Source organism: Panulirus ornatus, chromosome 6 (genome assembly GCF_036320965.1).
Source record: "Panulirus ornatus isolate Po-2019 chromosome 6, ASM3632096v1, whole genome shotgun sequence".
Lineage (NCBI taxonomy): Eukaryota > Metazoa > Arthropoda > Malacostraca > Decapoda > Palinuridae > Panulirus > Panulirus ornatus.
Window position 1 is genome coordinate 33382407 of NC_092229.1, and position 24810 is coordinate 33407216.

General features: G+C 43.1%; 1 protein-coding gene across 1 annotated transcript in view; it reads left to right on the forward strand.

Annotated features, from left to right (window-relative positions):
- Positions 1–1200: 1200 nt before the first annotated feature.
- The window catches only part of t (C45 family peptidase tan), a 135439-nt gene continuing 111829 nt past the window's right edge, over positions 1201–24810 (forward strand). The window contains exon 1 of the mRNA XM_071662787.1: positions 1201–1355. The gene's annotated coding sequence lies outside the window, so the exon portion shown is untranslated. The remainder of the gene's footprint in view (positions 1356–24810) is intronic.

Below are 24810 nucleotides of genomic sequence, written 5' to 3' on the forward strand. Positions count from 1 at the left end.
GCTCCTGAGCAGCATAAGCTTCACACACACCCACGGAGTGAACTGTCTTTACCTCCTGAGCAGCATTAGCTACACACACACCCACTGAGAGAGAATTGTTGTTAGCTCTTGAGCAGCATAAGCTACACACACACCCACGGGGTGAGAAATATCATTAGCTCCTGAGCAGCATTACACACCCACCTGTTGAGAACTGTCTTTAGCTCCTGAGCAGCTTAAGCTACACACACACTTGCTGAGAAAAACTGTCCTTTGCTCCTAAGCAGAATATGCTACATACACACACACCCACCGAGTGAGAATTGTCATTAGATACTGAGCAGCATAATACACACACACACACACACACACACACACACACACACACACACACAGTGTGGGAACTGTCGTTAGCTTCTGAGCAGCATAAGGTACCCACTTATCCACCTCCCATGAAAAGTGCGGCGCTCAAGATAGAGATGAGTATGTGTGTACGTATGTACTGTGGAACATCACCAACCGCAGCAATGACAGGATGAAATGGAGGGAAATGGACCACCAGTACGGATGGAGAAGGGCATAGATACGGCATACGTGCGGAGGACAGAAGCGGAGCAGTGTGGAGAAGATAATTACAGCACTGGTGTTGAGGAGAGAGGTGCTGCACAGGTGTGGAGGAGAGAGGCACTGCACAGGTGTGGAGGTGAAAAGTCATCACCGTCAGTGATGGTGTAGGTGGTGGCCAAACAAAATCTATATGAAGCAGTAGCTAAGCACTTGCCGTGGGTGGCAAGCCTCATCAGCAGCAGGGTCAGCATGGCCGACACAGTAGAGAAGTTATAATGGAAAAAATCAAATAAGTGATAACCATTTATGAATTGCAAGGTGGCGCGGTGACACTAAAAGAACAGTTAAGTCCAGGGAGAGTCCAGATGAAGAGCATAGGAAAGGAAGTTACGTCAAGAAGAGCGTACGTCGGGCATGAGCAGGCATTTCGGAAGTATCAATGTTTTATGGTCTTGGACCAAGCTGAAGGATGAAGTGGACGCCATAAACACAGGGAAATTGAAAAGTCAGTCTCATGAGAATGGAAGGACAAGAGATGAGGCATCAGAAACACAACATTACCTCCTTACACGTAGTACAATCAGGCGACAAAACCCGGCTGTTAAATGAACGCGCGCGCATGTTCCGTCCCGGGCCTTCGTCGCCCCAGCCACACAGCCAGCAGTGACTAACTGCCAGCGCCACACGTCGGTCATTATCCTCCTGCCTCACTAACACCTCAGTCGAGAGCTCCCACCTGGTCCTAACTCTCTGTCAAAGGGTTGAGAGCCTCCAGATACGTGCTACCCGTGTGTGGATACGTGGCTCAGGTACGTGTTAGTGGCGTGTGGATACGTGGCTCAGGTACGTGTTAGTGGCGTGTGGATACGTGGCTCAGATACGTGTTAGTGGCGTGTGGATACGTGGCTCAGGTACGTGTTTGTGGCGCGTGGATACGTGGCTCAGGTACGTGTTAGTGGCGTGTGGATACGTGGCTCAGGTACGTGTTAGTGGCGTGTGGATACGTGGCTCAGATACGTGTTAGTGGCGTGTGGATACGTGGCTCAGGTACGTGTTTGTGGCGTGTGGATACGTGGCTCAGGTACGTGTTAGTGGCGTGTGGATACGTGGCTCAGGTACGTGTTAGTGGCGTGTGGATACGTGGCTCAGGTACGTGTTTGTGGCGCGTGGATACGTGGCTCATGTACGTGTTTGTGGCGTGTGCATACGTGGCTCAGGTACGTGTTTGTGGCGTGTGCATACATGGCTCAGGTACGTGTTTGTGGCGTGTGCATACGTGGCTCAGGTACGTGCTAACTGTGTGTAACTATGTGGTTCAAGTATATGCTTGTCATGTGGTCATGTGCAGATACGTGGCTGAAGTACGTGCTAATCATATGTGATACGTGGTTTAAGCGCGTGTTACCCGTGTGTGGAAACGTGGCTCAGGTAAGTGGTAATTGTGTGTAACTATGTGGTTCAAGTATGCGCTTGTTATGTTCAGATACGTGGCTGAAGTACGTGCTAGTTTTATGTGGATACGTGGTATAAGCGCGTGCTACCCGTGAGTCGATACGTGGCTCAGGCGCATGCTAGTCATGTGTGGACATTACCCATATTCCAGATCACGAGTTACGTTTTCAAGAATACGATGATCAGTTAAGATTTGGAGTTAGAAAGTATGTACAAGGGATCGTAGATGGAAGAGGATATTTGCACTCAGGACTTCGTAATGCTCAAAGATAAGAATTAATTATGACGCGATTTCACGGAGGAAGTAAACATCACCACTCGAAGCTTGTAATGGTTTAGGAATCACTGTTAAGGTTTTCACTATTGCAAATTTCTATGTAAAATGTCTGAGATAAAAGGAAGATGTCCCCTTACCTGTAGACTCGGATATAAGGAAGATGTCCCCTTACCTGTAGACTCGGATATAAGGAAGATGTCCCCTTACCTGTAGACTCGGATATAAGGAAGATGTCCTCTTACCTGTAGACTCGGATATAAGGAAGATGTCCCCTTACCTGTAGGCTCAAAATGTTAGTTCTTACTGTTTTGCCTCAAAACATTTTGCCAATTGAGTCGCAGACTGAAGGCAGTAATGGGAATTAATGTTAAGAATCCAGACAATGGTGCAAACTGATTCTAGTTTTTGGACTGAGGATGTGAACTAAGTTTTGACTCGAGATAATGGTGGAAGATTTGATGGGAAGTTGTGATTTATGACTTCAGTACAAAAAGACACTAAAGGATGACAGTCCCACTCTAAACAGCGGCATTTTCGACCGCGACTTTGAGGCAATGGCGCTCTTCTGCATTAAGGAAGATTAGCACACATATACATTTCATAAGGCAAAATTCCATAACGTACTGATGTGCTTATCTGTCTCAATGCCCACCGTACCCAGGTATTCATTCTCTCCTCGGAGATAAACGAAAAATGAGCACTTGCTTAGGCAGATATGTGTGTGTGTGTGTGTGTGTGTGTGTGTGTGTGTGTGTGTGTCTGTCTGTCTGTCTGTCTGTGTGTGTACACAAAGAAATAAAAACGGCACATATCTAAACAAATACTAATCACACACACACACACACACACACACACACACACACACACACATATATATATATATATATATATATATATATATATATATATATATATATATATATATATATATATATATATATATATATATATATATATTCACTTTTTATTTGCTTAAGTTTGTTGAGTATTCCTGGGAAAATATATGGGAGGGTATTGGTTGAGAGGGTGAAGGCTTGTACAGAGCATCAGACTGGAGAAGAGCAGTGTGGTTTCAGAAGTGGTAGAGGATGTGTGGATCAGGTGTTTGCTTTGAAGAATGTATGTGAGAAATACTTAGAAAAGCAAATGGATTTGTATGTAGCATTTATGGATCTGGAGAAGGAATATGATAGAGTTGATAGAGATGCTCTGTGGAAGGTATTAAGAATATGTGGTGTGGGAGGCAAGTTGTTAGAAGCAGTGAAATTTTTATATAGAGGATGTAAGGCATGTGTACGTGTAGGAAGAGAGGAAAGTGATTGGTTCTCAGTGAATGTAGGTTTGCGGCAGGGATGTGTGATGTGTCCACGGTTGTTTAATTTGTTTATGGATGGGGTTGTTAGGGAGGTGAATGCAAGAGTTTTGGAAAGAGGGGCAAGTATGCAGTCTGTTGGGGATGAGAGAGCTTGGGAAGTGAGTCAGTTGTTGTTCGCTGATGATACAGCGCTGGTGGCTGATTCATGTGAGAAACTGCAGAAGCTGGTGACTGAGTTTGGTAAAGTGTGTGAAAGAAGAAAGTTAAGAGTAAATGTGAATAAGAGCAAGGTTATTAGGTACGGTATGGTTGAGGGTCAAGTCAATTGGGAGGTGAGTTTGAATGGAGAAAAACTGGAGGAAGTAAAGTGTTTTAGATATCTGGGAGTGGATTTGGCAGCGGATGGAACCATGGAAGCGGAAGTGAATCATAGGGTGGGGGAGGGGGCGAAAGTTCTGGGTGCGTTGAAGAATGTGTGGAAGTCGAGAACATTATCTCTGAAAGCAAAAATGGGTATGTTTGAAGGAATAAAGGTTCCAACAATTTTATATGGTTGCGAGGCGTGGGCTATAGATAGAGTTGTGCGCAGGAGGGAGGATGTGCTGGAAATGAGATGTTTGAGGACTTGTGGTGTGAGGTGGTTTGGTCGAGTGAGTAATAATAGGGTAAGAGAGATGTGTGGTAATAAAAAGAGTGTGGTTGAGAGAGCAGAGAGAGGGTGTTTTAAAATGGTTTGGTCTCATGGAGAGAATGAGTGAGGAAAGATTGGCCAAGAGGATATATGTGTCAGAAGTGGAGGGAACGAGGAGAAGTGAGAGACCAAATTGGTGGTGGAAAGATGGAGTGAAAAAGATTTTGAGTGATCGAGACTTCCTCCAGTTTTTCTCCATTCAAACTTACCTCCCAACAAATTTGTCCCTCAAATCTGCTGAACCTAATAACCTTACTCTTATTCACATTCACTCTCAGCTTTCTTCTTTCACACACTTTACCAAACTCAGTCACCAGCTTCTGCAGTTTCTCACATGAATCAGCCACCAGCGCTGTATCATCAGCAAACAACAACTGACTCACTTCCCAAGCTCTCTCATCCCCAACAGACTGCATACTTGCCCCTCTCTCCAAATCTCTTGCATTCACCTCCCTAACAACCCCATCCATAAACAAATTAAACAACCTTGGAGACATCACACACCCCTGCCGCAAACCAACATTCACTTAGAACCGATCACTTTCCTCTCTACCAACACTTACACATACCTGACATCCTCAATAAAAACTTTTCACTGCTTCAAACAACTTGCCTCCCACACCATATTTTCTTAATACCTTCCACCGAGCATCTCTATCAAGTCTATCATATGCCTTCTCCAGATCTATAAATGCTACATACAAATCCATTTGCTTTTCTAAGTATTTCTCACATACATTCTTCAAAGCAAACGCCTGATCCACTCATCCTCTACCACTTCTGAAACCACACTGCTCTTCCCCAATCTGATGCTCTGTACATGCCTTCACCCTCTTAATCAATATCCTCCCATAAAATTTCCCAGGAATACTCAACAAACTTACAGCTCTGTACTTTGAGCACTCACTTTTATGCCCTTTGCCTTTGTACAATGTCACTATGCAAGCATTCCGCCATTCCTCAGGGACCTCACCATGAGTCATACATACATTAAATAACCTTACCAACAGTCAACATTACAGTCACCCCCTTTTTTAATAAATTCCACTGTAATACCATACAAACCCGCTACCTTGCCGGCTTTCATCTTCCGCAAAGCTTTTACTACCTCTTCTCTGTTTACTAAATCATTCTCCCTAACCCTCTCACTTTGCACACCACCTCGACCAAAACACTCTATATCTACCACTCTGTCATCAAACACATTCAAGAAACTTTCAAAATGCTCACTCTATCTCCTTCTCACATCACCACTACTTGTTATCACCTCCCCATTAGCCCCCTTCACTGAAGTTACCATTTGTTCCCTTGACTTACGCACTTCATTTACCTACTTCCAAAACATCTTTTTATTCTCCCTAAAAGTTAATGATACTCTCTCACCCCAACTCTCATTTGCCCTCTTTTTCACCTCTTGCACCTTTCTCTTGACCTCCTGCCTCTTTCTTTTATACATCTCTCAGTCATTTGCATTATTTCCGTGCAAAAATCGTCCAAATGCCTCTCTCTTCTCTTTCACTAATAATCTTACTCCTTCATCCCACCACTCACTACCCTTTCTAATCTGCCCACCTCCCACGCTTCTCATGCCACAAGCATGCTTCCTTCAATACATTCCATTTCTCCCCCACTTCCTTACGTCGTTTGTTCTCACCTTTTTCCATTCTGTAATCAGTCTCTCGTGGTACTTCCTCACACAAGTCTCCTTCCCAAGCTCACTTACTCTCACCACTCTCTTCACCTCAACATTGTCTCTTCTTTTCTGAGAACCTCTACAAATCTTCACCTTCGTCTCCACAAGATAATGATCAGACATCCCTCCAGTTGCACCTTTCAGCCCATTAACATCCAAAAGTCTCTCTTTCGCGCGCCTATCAATTAATACGTAATCCAATAACGGTCTCTGGCCATCTCTCCTACTTGCATACGTATACTTATGTATATCTCTCTTTTTAAACCAGGTGTTCCCAATCACCAGTCCTTTTTCAGCACACAAATCTACAAGCTCTTCACCATTTCCATTTACAACACTGAACACCCCATGTACACCAATTATTCCCTCAACTGCCACATTCCTCACCTTTGCATTTAAATCACCCATCGCTATAACCCGGTTTCGTGCAGGAAAAACTACTAACACACTCACTCAGCTCCTCCTAAAAGACTTGCATCTTATGATCTTTCTTCTCATGCCCAGGTGCATATGCACCAATAATCACCCATCTCTCTCCGTCAACTTTCAGTTTTACCCATATCAATCTAGAATTTACTTTCTTACACTTTCACACATACTCCCACCACTCCTGTTTCAGGAGTAGTGCTACTCCTTCCCTTGCTCTTGTCCTCTCACCAACCCCTGACTTTACTCCCAAGACATTTCCAAACCACTCCTCCCCTTTACCCTTGAGCTTCGTTTCGCTCAGATCCAAAACATGCAAGTTCCTTTCTTCAAACATACTACCTATCTCTTCTTTTTTCTCATCTTGGTTACACCCACACACATTTAGACACCCTAATCTGAGCCTTCGAGGAGGATGAGCACTCCCAGCGTGACTCCTTCTGTTTTCCCTTTTAGAAAGTTGGAATACAAAGAGGCATACGAAGTTGAAAGCTATTAAAAGTTCTTCTTTATTTACTTATGTACAGTTTCTATTTGCTGTACAATTTTTCGGTGGTCTTTTCGAAGTTTCTTCAGGGGTTCCTCCAAAAGGCAGCGACATTTCTGAATTAACTTGTCCCATCTTCTGGCTGATCTGATGGCTCTGTCGTGGGTGGATACTTATATACGATTTTGGTGGATCGGAGCTGATCGGCTAAGCTGATCGCTCATTGGTTGCTTGGTTGGTAAAGCTTATGTGACGTTTTGAGGATGGAAGGATTTGAAAATCTTCGACCTGTGTGTTTATTGTCGTTTGTTTTGTGATGATGTAAATTGCCTCTAGGAACAAGTGACGGCGAGGGTCTTGTTCTCTGTCGTTGATCTTGGTGTTCTCGTCCAGGTTTATAAGAATTATCTTCATGCCATGGGAAATCCTCTTAGTTCGATTCCTAGTAATTTTTCTATGGAATATTTTGAGACTGAAATTTTAACTTCAATCAATAATCATCCGAAAGTCTGGTCTAGATACGTGGATGATGTGTGGTCCCTGTGGCCATCCTCCCAAGATTGTAAAGTTTTCTTCAATGAATTAAACAACATTCACCCCACCATCAAATTCAAGATGGAGTGGGAAAAAGAAGACAAATTGTCCTTTCTTGATGTGTTGATAAATAAAGAATCTGATCATTTGTCCTTTAAAATCTACATGAAGCTTACCAACCTGAGAGTTATACTCAGTATTTCTAAGTGCATGATTTTTCTATGAAAATGTCTGTAGTTATGTCTCTGTTTTAAAGAGCACTACGAATATGTGATCCCATAGGCCAGGTAGAAGAATGTAGTCGTGTAAGACGTATCTTTAGGCAGTTATATTATCCCAATTGGTTGGTGAACAAAGCTTACTGGGAAGTCTAGGAAGACATTTTATGCTTCTTGTAACAAAAATGTGACAAGTAAGGATAAGTCTAAATGTTTAGTGTTGCCCTATTCTCCCAACTTACCTAATCTAAGACATGTTCTAAAAAAACAGTGCTTGTAATGTTGCTTTTCAGTACAATAACACCATCAGGAAGACCTTGATGAATAGTAGGCCAAATCATGCAACAATTGGGAATGCTTACGCCGTTAAATGCAAGGCATGTAAAGATATTTATGTAGGCCAGACAGGTCAAACTGTAGCGGAGAGGTGTTATTGGCACGTCATTCAGTATGCACGGATGACCACAAAAATGCAGTCACTAAACATTATCATGAAAACAATCACCCCATAGATCTTGAAAATCCCATTATTCTATACCCCTCTGTTGATTATGCCACACGCAACATCATTGCCTGACGTAATTGCTGATACTAAGAACTTTAGTTTGTCCTCAGGCAAACTTTAAAGGCCATCCTAACATTTGTTGTTCAAGACACCCAACTTCCCAGGTCAACCCCCGCCGCATGAACCCCTTATGCACTCTCCCTTACAAAGGGTTGTGGCCTGACAAAGCAGACAGTGCTTGGTCTATACAAATTGGTGTTGGACGGCAGGAAGCAAGTGTGATGTTGGGATTTTAATGACTTTGTTAAGTATTGGCACCTGATGAGGTGGATTGTCTGCACGAAACATGTCGTGCCACATTTATAGAAAAATCACATGTTGAATAGAATTGTTTGAACTACTGAAGTGCGATTTCATCTTCATGCTATCATCACGGACTAGGGTGATCATTATTCTCTCTCTCTCTCTCTCTCTCTCTCTCTCTCTCTCTCTCTCTCTCTCTCTCTCTCTCTCTCTCTCTCTCTCTCTCTCTCTCTCTCTCTCTCTCTCTCTCTCTCTCTCTCTCTCTCCTCTACCGTTACCTTTATGGTGATCAAACTGGACGCCTTGCTCCTCAAATGCCTTTGACACTCAGATATCCCTCGCACCGACCCACCTCCCACAACTACTCCTTACCCTCCCCAAATTCTCCTATTTTACTTCCTTCGTCAGTTCGATCGTGATTTGCTCTCCTGAGCAGTTCATCTCTATCGGAAAAAAGGCCTAATAATCTCATCTAATACTCTGCCAAGTCGAGCTTTCTCTATCCTAATTAAATGAAGACTATCTCCAGCATACAAAGATCCATCATGACTGAAATGGCCCCACGAGTCCATACTAAACATATTATTATCTTCCCTACAGAGAAGTTCGATTCTTCTGTTTATCCCCAGCATTCTACTGAGGGTACAGTAATCGACGTCATACCTTGTGAGCAATGCCGTTATTATAAGCTTCCTACGACTTTCTTTGACTTTGCTAATTAGTTCCTATACTTCACTCATATTTCTTCAGATCTCCCATGAACTGCATTGGTCGTCTTCACCTGAACGACAAAAATCACATTCTTGGGATTGTTTGAGACTATGTCGTCTAACTTATCTAGGACGTGTTCTATCCTAGCAACTGCATTACACAAGCTCTTCCTATTTCTACTCTTCGCACAGAACTCCTGGTCTCCGCTGATGTCTTACTATAGAGTCCCTGACCAGGATGATGCTACGATCATCCTATACTTCATCATCCAGTACGTTAAACTTATCGTGAGTGGAGAGTTCGTTGCTTGTAGGTTGTTCGGTAATGAGGCGACAAGTTTTCCTCGCAGGTTGGAAGGTGGAGGTATCTTCCAACTTCGTCTCGATGGTTGCTATCTTACTATCTAAACGAACACCAACCGAAAGCCTGTCAAACACGTCGCTGAATGAACAAGAAGTGTACTCACCTTCTCTCAGGAGAAAATCCCTGGTGAACTCCGAACGCCATCCACAGCAGGCAACTCGAGAAGCTGGAGCCATCTTCAAGAATTTCGCTAAAATTCAAACTTTCACTATAGAAATATTCAAAGATTTAAAGATTTTACTAAGATTCAAGTGGGTCACACAGCGGTACACAAAAAGACCTGTTTGAAACTGGGTCGACGAGCAAGTTGCTAGAGCACGTTTGTACTTGACAAGGTTGACGGGCAACTTTTATATATGTGTTTTTATATATGTGTTAATATACACACCTATACATCTCAAAGTATACATATCTATACACACACAGACATATACATATATACACATGTACATAATTCATACAGTCTGCCTTTATTCATTCCCATCGCCACTTCGCCACACATGGAATAACAACCCGCTCCCCCCTCATGTGTGCGAGGTAACGCTAGGAAAGACAGCAAAGGCCACATTCGTTCACACTCAGTCTCTAGCTGTCATGTAATAATGCACCGAAACCACAGCTCCCTTTGCACATCCAGGCCCAACAGAACTTTCCATGGTTTACCCCAGACGCTTCACATGCCCTGATTCAATCCATTGACAGCACGTCAACCCCGGTATACCACATCGTTCCAATTCACTCTATTCCTTTCACGCCTTTCACCCTCTTGCATGTTCAGGCCCCGCGCACTCAAAATCTTTTTCACTCCATTTTTCCACCTCCAATTTGGTCTCCCACTTCTCCTTCCCTCCACCTCTGACACATATATTCTCTTGGTCAATCTTTCCTCACTCATTTTCTCCATGTGCCCAAACCATTTCAAAACACCCTCTTCTGCTCTCTCACCCACACTCTTTTTGTTACCACACATCTCTCTTACCCTATTATTACTTACTCGATCAAACCACCTTACACCACATATTGTCCTCAAACATCTCATTTCTAGTACATCCACTTTCCTCCGTGACAACACTATCCATAACCCACGCCTCGCAACTATACAATATTGTTGGAACCACTATTCCTTCAAAAACATACCCATTTTTGCTTTCCGAGATAATGTTCTCGACTTCCACACATTCTTCAAGGCTCCCAGAATTTTCGCCCCCTCCCCCACCCTATGATTCACTTCCGCTTCCATGGTTCCATCCGCTGCCAAATCCACTCCCAGACATCTAAAACACTTCACTTCCGAAAGTTTTTCTCCATTCAAACTTACCTCCCAGTTGACTTGACCCTCAACCCTACTGTACTCTCAACTTTATTCTTTCACACACTTTACCAAACTCAGTCACCAGCTTCTGCAGTTTCTCACATGAATCAGCCACCAGCTCTGTATCATCAGCGAACAACAACTGACTCACTTCCCAAGCTCTCTCATCCACAACAGACTGCATACTTGCCCCTCTTTCCAAAACTCTTGCATTCACCTCCCTAACAACCCCAACCATAAACAAATTAAACAACCATGGAAACATCACACACCCTTCCGCAAACCTACATTTACTGAGAACCAATCACTCCTCTCTTCCTACACGTACACATGCTTTACATCCTCGATAAAAACTTTTCACTGCTTCTAACAACTTGCCTTCCCACATCATATATTCTTAATACCTTCCACAGAGCATCTCTATCAACTCTATCATATGCCTTCTCCAAATCCATAAATGCTACATACAAATCCAGGAATACTCAACAAACTTATACCTCTGTAATTTGAGCACTCACTCTTATCCCCTTTGCCTTTGTACAATGGCACTATGCAAGCATTCCGCCAATCCTCAGGCACCTCTCCATGAATCATACATACATTAAATAACCTTACCAACCAGTCAACAATACAATCCGCTGCCTTGCCGGCTTTCATCTTCCGCAATGCTTTTACTACCTCTTCTCTGTTTACAAAATCATTTTTCCTAAGTTGTTAGAAGCAGTGAAAAGTTTTTATCGAGGATGTAAGGCATGTGTACGTGTAGGAAGAGAGGAAAGTGAATGGTTCTCAGTGAATGTAGGTTTGCGGCAGGGGTGTGTGATGTCTCCATGGTTGTTTAATTTGTTTATGGATGGGGTTGTTAGGGAGGTGAATGCAAGAGTTTTGGAAAGAGTGGCAAGTATGAAGTCTGTTGGGGATGAGAGAGCTTGGGAAGTGAGTCAGTTGTTGTTCGCTGATGATACAGCGCTGGTGGCTGATTCATGTGAGAAACTGCAGAAGCTGGTGACTGAGTTTGGTAAAGTGTGTGGAAGAAGAAAGTTAAGAGTAAATGTGAATAAGAGCAAGGTTATTAGGTACAGTAGGGTTGAGGGTCAAATCAATTGGGAGGTAAGTTTGAATGGAGAAAAAATGTAGGAAGTAAAGTGATTTAGATATCTGGGAGTGGATCTGGCAGCGGATGGAACTATGGAAGCGGAAGTGAATCATAGGGTGGGGGAGGGGGCGAAAATCCTGGGAGCCTTGAAAGAATGTGTGGAAGTCGAGAACATTATCTCGGAAAGCAAAAATGGGTATGTTTGAAGGAATAGTGGTTCCAACAATGTTGTATGGTTGCGAGTCGTGGGCTATGGATAGAGTTGTGTGCAGGAGGGTGGATGTGCTGGAAATGAGATGTTTGAGGACAATGTGTGGTGTGAGGTGGTTTGATCGAGTAAGTAATGCAAGGGTAAGAGAGATGTGTGGAAATAAAAAGAGAGTGGTTGAGAGAGCAGAAGAGGGTGTTTTGAAATGGTTTGGGCACATGGAGAGAATGAGTGAGGAAAGATTGACCAAGAGGATATATGTGTCGGAGGTGGAGGGAACGAGGAGAAGTGGGAGACCAAATTGGAGGTGGAAAGATGGAGTGAAAAAGATTTTGAGTGATCGGGGCCTGAACATGCAGGAGGGTGAAAGGCGGGCAAGGAATAGAGTGAATTGGATCGATGTGGTATACCGGGGTTGACGTGCTGTCAGTGGATTGAATCAGGGCATGTGAAGCGTCTGGGGTAAACCATGGAAAGTTGTTTGGGGCCTGGATGTGGAAAGGGAGCTGTGGTTTCGGGTATTATTGCATGACAGCTAGAGACTGTGTGTGAACGAATGGGGCCTTTGTTGCCTTTTCCTAGCGCTACCTCGCACATATGAGGGGGAGGGGGATGGTATTCCATGTGTCGCGAGGTGGCGATGGAAATGAATAAAGGCAGACAGTGTGAATTATGTGCATGGGTATATATGTATGTGTCTGTGTATGTATATATATGTGTACATTGAGATGTATAGGTATGTATATTTGCGTGTGTGGACGTGTATGTATATACATGTGTATGGGGGTGGGTTGGGCCATTTCTTTCGTCTGTTTCCTTGCGCTACCTCGCAAACGCGGAAGACAGCGACAAAGCAATATATATATATATATATATATATATATATATATATATATATATATATATATATATATATATATATATATATATATATATATATATATATTCCTATGAGTCCACGGAGAAAATGAAACACGAAAAGTTCGCAAGTGCACTTTCGTGTAATAATGTCATCATTAGGGGAGACACAAGAGAGAAATATAACAGTCAGTTGATATACATCGAAGAGACGAAGCTAGGCGTCCTAGCTTTGTCTCTTCGATGTATATCAACTGATGTTATGCTTCTCTCTTGTGTCTCCCCTGATGATGTGATTATTACACGAAAGTGCACTTGGGAACTTTTCGTGTTTCATTTTCCTCGTGGACTCATAGGAATATCTTGATCACGCGGAAAATTGTGATCCTTTCCAATATATATATATATATACATATATATATATATATATATATATATATATATATATGTATATATATATATATATATATATATATATATATATATATATATATATGTATATATATATATTGTAAATGGAAATGGTGAAGTGCTTGTAGATTTGTGTGCTGAAAAAGGACTGGTGGTTAGGAATACCTGGTTTAAAAAGAGGATATACATATGTTTACATATGTAAGTAGGAGAGATGGATTATTGGATTAAATATTAATTGATAGGCGCGTGAAAGAGAGACTTTTGGATGTTAATGTGCTGAGAGGTGCAACTGGAGGGATTTCTGATCATTGTCGTGTGGAGTCGAAGGTGAAGATTTGTAGAGGTTTTCAGAGAAGAAGAGAGAATATTGGGGTAAAGAGAGTAGTGAGAGTAAGTGAGCTTTGGAAGGAGACTTGTGTGAGGAAGTACCAGGAGAGACTGAGTGCAGAATGGAAAAAGGTGAGAGCAAATGACGTTAGGGGAGTGGGGAAGGAATGTGATGTATCTAGGGAAGCAGTGATCGGGTGCGAAAAGATGCCTGTGGCATGAGAAGCGTGGGAGGTAGGCAGATCAGAAAGGGTGGTGGATGGTGTGATGATGTAAGATTATTAGTCAAAGAGAAGAGAGAGGCATTTGGACGATTCTTGCAGGGAAATAGTGGAAATGACTGGGAGATGTATAAAAGAAAGAGGGAGGAGGTCAAGAGAATGGTGCAAGAGGTGAAAAAGAGGCCAATGAGAGTTGGGGTGAGAGATTGTTATTGAATTTAATCGAGAATAAAATATTTTTGAAGGAGGTAAATAAAGTGCGTAAGACAAAAGAACAAATGGGAACATCGGTGAAGAGGGCTAAGGGGGAAGTAATAAAAAGTAGTGGTGATGTGAGAAGGAGACTGAGTGAGTATTTTGAAGGTTTATTTAATGTGTCAGATGATAGAGTGGCAGATATAGGGTGCATTGATCGAGGTGGTGTGCGAAGTGAGAGGGTTAGGGAGAATGATTTTGTAAACAGAGAAAAGTTAGTGAAAGCTTTGCGGAAGATAGAATTCAGCAAGGCGGCGGGTTTGGATGGTATTACAGTGGAATTTATTAAAAAAGGGGGTGACTGTGTTGTTTACTGGTTGGTAAGGATATTTAATGTATGTATGATTCATGGTGAGGTGCCTGAGGATTGGCGGAATGCATCCATAGTGCCATTGTACAAAGGCAAATGAGGTAAGGTTGTGTTCAAGTTACAGGGGTAAAAGTTTGTTGAGTATTCCTGTTAAATTATATGGGAGGGTATTGACTGAGAAGGGTTAAGGCATGTACAGAGCCTCAGATTGGGGAAGAGCAGTGTGGTTTCAGAAGTGGTAAAGGATGTGTGGAATAGGTGTTTGCTTTGAAGAATGTATGTGAGAAATACTTAGAAAAACAAATGGATTTGTATGTAGCATTTATGGATCTGGAGAAGGCATATGATAGAGTTGATAGAGATGCTCTGTGGAAGGTGTTAAGAATATATGGTGTGGGAGGCAAGTTGTCAGAAGCAGTGAAAAGTTTTTATCGAGGATGTAAGGCATGTATACGAGTAGGAAAAGAGGAAAGTGATTGGTTCTCAGTGAATGTAGGTTTGCCGCAGGGTTGCGTGTTGTCTCCATGGTTGTTTACTTTGTTTACGGATGGGGTTGTTAGGGACGTGAATGCAATAGTTTTGGAGAGAGGTGCAAGTATGCAGTCTGTTGTAGATGAGAGGGCCTGGGAAGTGAGTCAGTTTTTGTTCGCTGATAATACGGTGCTGGTGGCTGATTCGGGTGAGTAACTGCAGAAGCTAGTGACTGGGTAAGGCAAAGTGTGTGAAAGAAGTAAGCTGAGAGTAAATGTGAATGAGAGGAAGGTTATTAGGTCCAGTAGTGTTGAGGGACAAGTCAATTGGGAGGTAAGTTTGAATGGGGAAAAACTGGAGGAAGTGAAGTGCTTTAGATATCTGAGAGTGGAGTTGGCAGCGAGTGAAATCATGGAAGCGGAAGTGAGCCACAGGGTAGGGGAGGGGGTGAAAGTTCTGGGAGCGTTGAAGAATGTGTGGAAGGCGAGAATATTATCTTGAAAAGCAAAACTGGGGATGTTTGAAGGAATAGTGGTTCCAACAATGTTGTATGGTTGCGAGGCGTGGGCTACAGATAGGGTTGTGTGGAGGAGGGTGGATGTGTCGGAAATGAGATATTTGAGGACAATATGTGGTGTGAGGTGGTTTGATCGAGTAAGTAATGAAAGGGTAAGAGAGATGTGTGGTAATAAAAAGAGTGTGGTTGAGAGAGCAGAAGAGGTTGTATTGAAATGGTTAGGTCACATGGAGAGAATGAGTGAGTAAAGATTGACAAAGAGGATATACGTCTCTGCGGCGGAAGGAACGAGAAGTTGGAGACCAAATTGGAGGTGGAAGAATGGAGTTAAAAAGATTTTGAGCGATCGGGGCATGAATATGCAGGAGGGTGAAAGGTGTGCAAGGAGTAGAATGAATTGGAACGATGTGATATACCGGGGTCGACGTACTGTCAATGGATTGATCCAGGGCAAATGAAGCGTCTGAGGTAAACTATGGAAAGTTTTTGAGGACTGGATGTGGAAAGGGAGTTCTGGTTTCGATGCATTATACATGACAGCTAGAGACTGAATGTGAACAAATGTGGCCTTTGTTGTCTTTTCCTAGCGCTACTTAGTGCGCGTGCGGGGTAGTGGGGTGTCATTTTATGTGTGGCGGGGTGGCGACGGAAATGAATATAGGCAGCAAGTACGAATTATGTACATATGTATATATGTATATGCCTCTGTATGTGTGTATATGTGTATACGTTGGAAATGAATAGGTATGTATATGTGCGTGTGTGTACGTGTATGTATATACATGTGTATGTGGGTGGGTTGGGCCATTCTTTCGTCTGTTTCCTTGCCCTACCTCGCTAAAGCGTGAGACATCGACAAAGTTTAATATGATTGAGTGAATATATATATATATATATATATATATATATATATATATATATATATATATATATATATATATATATATATATATATATTTTTTTTTTTTTTTTTTTTCATACTATTCGCTATTTCCCGCGATAGCGAGGGAGCGTTAAGAACAGAGGACTGGGCCTTTGAGGGAATATCCTCACCTGGACCTCTTCTCTGTTCCTTCTTTTGGAAAAAAAAAAAAAAAAAAAAAACGAGAGGGGAGGATTTCCAGCCCCCCGCTCCCTTCCCTTTTCGTCGCCTTCTACGACACGCAGGGAATACGTGGGAAGTATTCTTTCTCCCCTATCCCCAGGGATAAATATATATATATATATATATATATATATATATATATATATATATATATATATATATATATATATATATATATATATATATATATATATATATATATAAAGTGCGTAAGACAAGGGAGCAAATGGGAACTTCAGTGAAGGGCGCAAATGGGGAGGTGATAACAAGTAGTGGTGATGTGAGAAGGAGATGGAGTGAGTATTTTGAAGGTTTGTTGAATGTGTTTGATGATAGAGTGGCAGATATAGGGTGTTTTGGTCGAGGTGGTGTGCAAAGTGAGAGGGTTAGGGAAAATGATTTGGTAAACAGAGAAGAGGTAGTGAAAGCTTTGCGGAAGATGAAAGCCGGCAAGGCAGCAGGTTTGGATGGTATTGCAGTGGAATTTATTAAAAAAGGGGGTGACTGTATTGTTGACTGGTTGGTAAGGTTATTTAATGTATGTATGACTCATGGTGAGGTGCCTGAGGATTGGCGGAATGCGTGCATAGTGCCATTGTACAAAGGCAAAGGGGATAAGAGTGAGTGCTCAAATTACAGAGGTATAAGTTTGTTGAGTATTCCTGGTAAATTATATGGGAGGGTATTGATTGAGAGGGTGAAGGCATGTACAGAGCATCAGATTGGGGAAGAGCAGTGTGGTTTCAGAAGTGGTAGAGGATGTGTGGATCAGGTGTTTGCTTTGAAGAATGTATGTGAGAAATACTTAGAAAAGCAAATGGATTTGTATGTAGCATTTATGGATCTGGAGAAGGCATATGATAGAGTTGATAGAGATGCTCTGTGGAAGGTATTAAGAATATATGGTGTGGGAGGCAAGTTGTTAGAAGCAGTGAAAAGTTTTTATCGAGGATGTAAGGCATGTGTACGTGTAGGAAGAGAGGAAAGTGATTGGCTCTCAGTGAATGTAGGTTTGCGGCAGGGGTGTGTGATGTCTCCATGGTTGTTTAATTTGTTTATGGATGGGGTTGTTAGGGAGGTAAATGCAAGAGTTTTGGAAAGAGGGGCAAGTATGAAGTCTGTTGGGGATGAGAGAGCTTGGGAAGTGAGTCAGTTGTTGTTCGCTGATGATACAGCGCTGGTGGCTGATTCATGTGAGAAACTGCAGAAGCTGGTGACTGAGTTTGGAAAAGTGTGTGGAAGAAGAAAGTTAAGAGTAAATGTGAATAAGAGCAAGGTTATTAGGTACAGTAGGGTTGAGGGTCAAGTCAATTGGGAGGTGAGTTTGAATGGAGAAAAACTGGAGGAAGTGAAGTGTTTTATATATCTGGGAGTGGATCTGGCAGCGGATGGAACCATGGAAGCGGAAGTGGATCATAGGGTGGGGGAGGGGGCGAAAATCCTGGGGGCCTTGAAGAATGTGTGGAAGTCGAGAACATTATCTCGGAAAGCAAAAATGGGTATGTTTGAAGGAATAGTGGTTCCAACAATGTTGTATGGTTGCGAGGCGTGGGCTATGGATAGAGTTGTGCGCAGGAGGATGGATGTGCTGGAAATGAGATATTTGAGGACAATGTGTGGTGTGAGGTGGTTTGATCGAGTGAGTAACGTAAGGGTAAGAGAGATGTGTGGAAATAAAAAGAGCGTGGTTGAGAGAGCAGAAGAGGGTGTTTTGAAGTGGTTTGGGCACATGGAGAGGATGAGTGAGGAAAGATTGACCAAGAAGATATATGTGTCGGAGGTGGAGGGAACAAAGAGAAGAGGGAGACCAAATTGGAGGTGGAAAGATGAAGTGAAAAAGATTTTGTGTGATCGGGGCCTGAACATGCAGGAGGGTGAAAGGAGGGCAAGGAATAGAGTGAATTGGAGCGATGTGGTATACCGGGGTTGACGTGCTGTCAGTGGATTGAATCAAGGCATGTGAAGCATCTGGGGTAAACCATGGAAAGCTGTGTAGGTATGTATATTTGCGTGTGTGGACGTATGTATATACATGTGTATGGGGGGGGGGGGGTTGGACCATTTCTTTCGTCTGTTTCCTTGCGCTACCTCGCAAACGCGGGAGACAGCGACAAAGTATAATAAAAAAGAATAAAAAAAAATATATATGTATGTATATATATATATATATATATATATATATATATATATATATATATATATAATATATATATATATATATATATATATATATATATATATATATTCTTTCTTTCAAACCATTCGCCATTTCCCGCGTTAGCAAGGTAGCGCCAAGAACAGAGGAACTGGTCCTCTTTGGGAATATTCTCACCTGGCCCCCGGCCCTCCCCCGGCCTGGCCCCCTGGCCTGGCCGCCCGGCCCCCCCCACCCCGCCCCGGCCCGCCCCGGCCCGCCCCCCCCCCCCTGGCCCCTCCCAGGCCGGCCCTCGCCCGGCCGCCGCCCGGCCCCCGCCCACGGCCCCCCCGCCGGCCGCCCACCCCCTCTCGGCCCGCCGCCGGGGGCCCCCCCGCCCCCCGCCCCCGCCCGCCCCGCCCGGCCGCCGCCCCGCCCGCCGCCCGGCCCGCCCCTACGCCCGGTGTCCCGGCCGCCGGCCGGCCCGCCCTGACCAGCCAGCAGCCCGACCACTGGACCGCCGGCCCCCCGGGGCCACCCCCTGGCCACCTGACCCGGCCCCCAACCTGGGCCGGGCCGGCCTCCGTCCCCCCCTGGCCGCCCGGCCGCCCCCGCCCGCCCCGCCGGGCCCCCACCGGCCTTCCTCACCTGGCCCCCTTCTCTGTTCCTTCTTTTGGAAAAAAAAAAAAAAAAAAACGAGAGGGGAGGATTTCCAGCCCCCCGCTCCCTTCCCCTTTTCGTCGCCTTCTACGACACGCAGGGAATACGTGGGAAGTATTCTTTCTCCCCTATCCCCAGGGATAAATATAATATATATAAATATATATAAATATATATATATATAGATAATATATATATATATCATATATATATATATATATATATATATATATAATATATATATATATATATATATAATATATATATATAATTTTTTTTTTTTTATTATACTTTGTCGCTGTCTCCCGCGTTTGCGAGGTAGCGCAAGGAAACAGACGAAAGAAATGGCCCAACCCCCCCCCCCTACACATGTATATACATACGTCCACACACGCAAATATACATACCTACACAGCTTTCCATGATTTACCCCAGACGCTTCACATGCCTTGATTCAATCCACTGACAGCACGTCAACCCCGGTATACCACATCGCTCCAATTCACTCTATTCCTTGCCCTCCTTTCACCCTCCTGCATGTTCAGGCCCCGATCACAGAAAATCTTTTTCACTCCATCTTTCCACCTCCAATTTGGTCTCCCTCTTCTCCTCGTTCCCTCCACCTCCGACACATATATCCTCTTGGTCAATCTTTCCTCACTCATTCTCTCCATGTGCCCAAACCACTTCAAAACACCCTCTTCTGCTCTCTCAACCACGCTCTTTTTATTTCCACACATCTCTCTTACCCTTACGTTACTCACTCGATCAACCCACCTCACACCACACATTGTCCTCAAACATCTCATTTCCAGCACATCCATCCTCCTGCGCACAACTCTATCCATAGCCCACGCCTCGCAACCATACAACATTGTTGGAACCACTATTCCTTCAAACATACCCATTTTTGCTTTCCGAGATAATGTTCTCGACTTCCACACATTCTTCAAGGCCCCCAGAATTTTCGCCCCCTCCCCCACCCTATGATCCACTTCCGCTTCCATGGTTCCATCCGCTGCCAGATCCACTCCCAGATATCTAAAACACTTCACTTCCTCCAGTTTTTCTCCATTCAAACTCACCTTCCAATTGACTTGACCCTCAACCCTACTGTACCTAATAACCTTGCTCTTATTCACATTTACTCTTAACTTTCTTCTTCCACACACTTTACCAAACTCAGTCACCAGCTTCTGCAGTTTCTCACATGAATCAGCCACCAGCGCTGTATCATCAGCGAACAACAACTGACTCGCTTCCCAAGCTCTCTCATCCCCAACAGACTTCATACTTGCTCCTCTTTCCAAAACTCTTGCATTTACCTCCCTAACAACTCCATCCATAAACAAATTAAACAACCATGGAGACATCACACACCCTTGCCGCAAACCTACATTCACTGAGAACCAATCACTTTCGTCTCTTCCTACACGTACACATGCCTTACATCCTCGATAAAAACTTTTCACTGCTTCTAACAACTTTCCTCCCACACCATATATTCTTAATACCTTCCACAGAGCATCTCTATCAACTCTATCATATGCCTGCTCCAGATCCATAAATGCTACATACAAATCCATTTGCTTTTCTAAGTATTTCTCACATACATTCTTCAAAGCAAACACCTGATCCACACATCCTCTACCACTTCTGAAACCACACTGCTCTTCCCCAATCTGATGCTCTGTACATGCCTTCACCCTCTCAATCAATACCCTCCCATATAATTTACCAGGAATACTCAACAAACTTATACCTCTGTAATTTGAGCACTCACTCTTATCCCCTTTGCCTTCGTACAATGGCACTATGCACGCATTCCGCCAATCCTCAGGCACCTCACCATGAGTCATACATACGTTAAATAACCTTACCAACCAGTCAACAATACAGTCACCCCCTTTTTTAATAAATTCCACTGCAATACCATCGAAACCTGCTGCCTTGCCGGCTTTCATCTTCCGCAAAGCTTTCACTACCTCTTCTCTGTTTACCAAATCATATATATATATATATATATATATATATATATATATATATATATATATATATATATATATATATATATATATATATATATATATATATATATATATATATACATATATATATAGGCATGTACAGAGCATCAGATTGGGGAAGAGTAGTCTGGTTTCAGAAGTGGTAGAACATGTGTGGATCAGGTGTTTGCAGTGAAGAATGTATGAGAAAAATACGTAAAGAAACATTTGGATTTGTATGTAGCATCTATGGATCTCGAGTGGGCATATGATTGGGTGGATAGAAATGCTTTGTGGAAGGATCTAAGAGTACACAGTGTGAAAGGTAAGTTGCTAGAACCAGTGAAAAGTTTTTAGGAAGGATGTAAAGCATGTGTGCGAGTAGGAAGAGATTAGAGTGGTCGGTTCCCAGTGAATGTCGGTTTGCGGCAGGGGTAGGTGAATTCTCCAAGGTTGTTTGTCATTTTTTTTATGGATGTGGTGGTTCGGAAGATGAATGCAAGAGTATTGAAGAGAGGTGCAAGTATACATTCTGTATTGGATAAGTCTACTTTCTAAGCTCACTTACTCTCACCACTCTCTTCACCCCAACATTCTAAGATAATGATCAGACATCTCTATTGTTGCCCCTCTCAGCATATTAACATCCAGAAGTCTCTCTTTCATGCGCCTATCAATTAACACGTAATCCAATAACGCTCTCTGGTCATCACTCCTACCTACATACGTATACTTATGTATATCTCTCATTTTAAACCAAGCATTCCCAATCACCAGGCCTTTATCAGCACACAAATCTACAAGCTCTTCACCATTTCCATTTACAACTCTGAACACCTCATGTACATCAATCATACCCTAAAGTGCCACAAAAGCTTTCAGCGTGTTCAATGGTCGTACCGTCCTGAGCGAGGGTCGTAACGTCATACCTCAGTGATTAAAAGAATTCTGCTTTTTGAAGTGACCCGGCCCTAGGGCTCTGGTTACATCTTCGGCTTGAGTGCAGTGCTGTAGGCGACCGAGGGAGATATGGCCCACACCCTTTGTAGAGTCCGAATTATTTTGTAAATTGACCTTTATATCCTTATGAACAACTGTCAAAAACACTCAAAAATTTAATAATCTATATTGAGTAGAAACTTAAAACTTTAAACAGACACACGAAAGTTGAAATGCACATTATCCCATGTGGGCCAACACCTACTCTGCTGGTGTTGGAAGGTTCAGCCCAGCGGGAGCAAATTTCTTGTTAGATGGATTCTGTTGTATAAACATTGTGTGAAGTAACATAAACCTGATGTGAAATTACGTTCCTCTTTCAGGGTACAACCCTCTCTTATCGTACTATCCACTGTTACCATCCTACCCTCTCCTACCGTGCTACCCTCTCCTACTGTGATACCGTCTCCTACCGTGTTACACCCTTCTAATGTTTGGTATCACAGTCATCTGTGACTCGCACAATAGGACGCTTGTAGCACATGACGTGATACAGAAATATAGGAATATCGACACAGAGTTGACGTGTTTCAGCAAATACATATATGGTTACCCTATTACAGTTTATACAGATCACAGAGCACTGTTAGGTATTTTTCAAAGGCAAGATCCTACAGGAAAGTTTCAGAGGTGGTTTTTAACTATACAAGCATTTGACCCAGATTTTCGTTTTGTTTCGGGTTCATCCAATGTAGTTGCAGACGCACTCTTCCGCAGAGTGGGTACAGTCACTGTAGGCAATAGCCCCGTAGATTTTGATGTAGAAAGGTTGACACGACATCAACGAGATGTCCCAGTCTTGGGTCCTGTCATAGAATACCTAGAGGGTGTAAGATCTTCATTGGATGCTAAAACAGTTGTTCCAGTCAGAGAATTGTATTTAGCGCAGGGAGTCTTGTGCAGGGACGCGAAATTAGGAGTGCCCGCCCGTGTTGTTACGCAAACAATAATTCCAACAACATTAGTACAGGATTTCTTGAAGTTAGCACATGATTCATCACAGACCGCACACCCAGGCGCAGATAAATTCTATAAGCAAACTCGTTTGAGGTGTTTCTGGCCAAGAATGCAGAAAACATTAAAGATAATATTTTGATGTGCCAAACCTGTAACACATACAAGGGAAGTCGAACTGCCCCGCAGACTGTGTTGAAATATCCTTTACCTACATACCCATGGGAAAGAGTTCATATGGACATATTAGGAGGTTTCCCTAGGTCCATGGCAGGCTACAGATACATTTTAGTAATTACTGATGCCTTCACGAGATATTGTGAATTAGTCCCAGTTAAAAATAAAGACGTAGCCACCGGTCGCTAAGGCGTTCAAAAAATATATCTTAGACAGACATAATGCTCCGAAGACTTTAGTTCCAGATAATGGTGGGGAATTTAATAACTCACTATTAGAGGAACTCTGTAAATTGTATAACATAATTAAATGTGATATAATGGCACATCACCCAGCCTCGAATGGCCTGGCAGAAAGGTTGAACCGTAAGATCCTCCAGTGTCTTCGCACCAACATTAATTTTGATCATGATGAATGGAGTGAGTACCTGTCTGATGTCCAATGTTCATTAAACTCAGCTTATCATAAGTCAATTGGAGACACACCCTTCCACGCCTTACACCGTTTTGATAAAGTGTTGCCGTATGACATAATAGCGTCCCCTCCTTCATGTCCAGCGGTCCAGAAATCAGTTGTAGTGGAAAAATATCGCACGACTCAATTGGTTCATCAAAGAATCAAGGAAACTCCAGGTGAAGCCACTACAACCTTCACGAACCAGGCTAATAAATCCGCGAAACCATCAAAGGTACGTGGCTCCCGGACTCTTGGTAATGGTGCAGGAATTTAACACTAGAAGTGACATTCCTAAACTTGACCCAAAATTTTCTGGTCCCTATCGAGCCTTAGCTCATTTAAAGGGACATAAGTTCAGCGTTTGACATCTAAATACAGGTGACATTCGTGAAGAACATGAGGACCACTTGAAAGTTTTACAGTATTCTGAACATGATCATCCCGGTACCACAACAGACAGTATTCCTCAAACCCCAAACAGTGTCACCCAAACAACTTCTACAACTGTTCAGACTGTCCCCACACCAGAACCGAATACCCTAACATCACCACCACACACACATCAGTATTCATTAAGACCTCGCCTTTAAGAAGTTGCTAAGTTTATCATTTTCCAGGTTCTTCCTTCTCATGTCCTTATGGTGTCTTCCTGTATATGACACCATGGCAGTACCAGGCGCCCTTCTCACGACTCCCCGCGGGGTCCGCCTCGTGAGGGACACAGTCTCGGTTAAGTTGGGCCTGGAGGGTCTACCCTACACTTACGATAATCTAGTGAAACTAATGGAGGCCGTACCTCGCTTACGGTC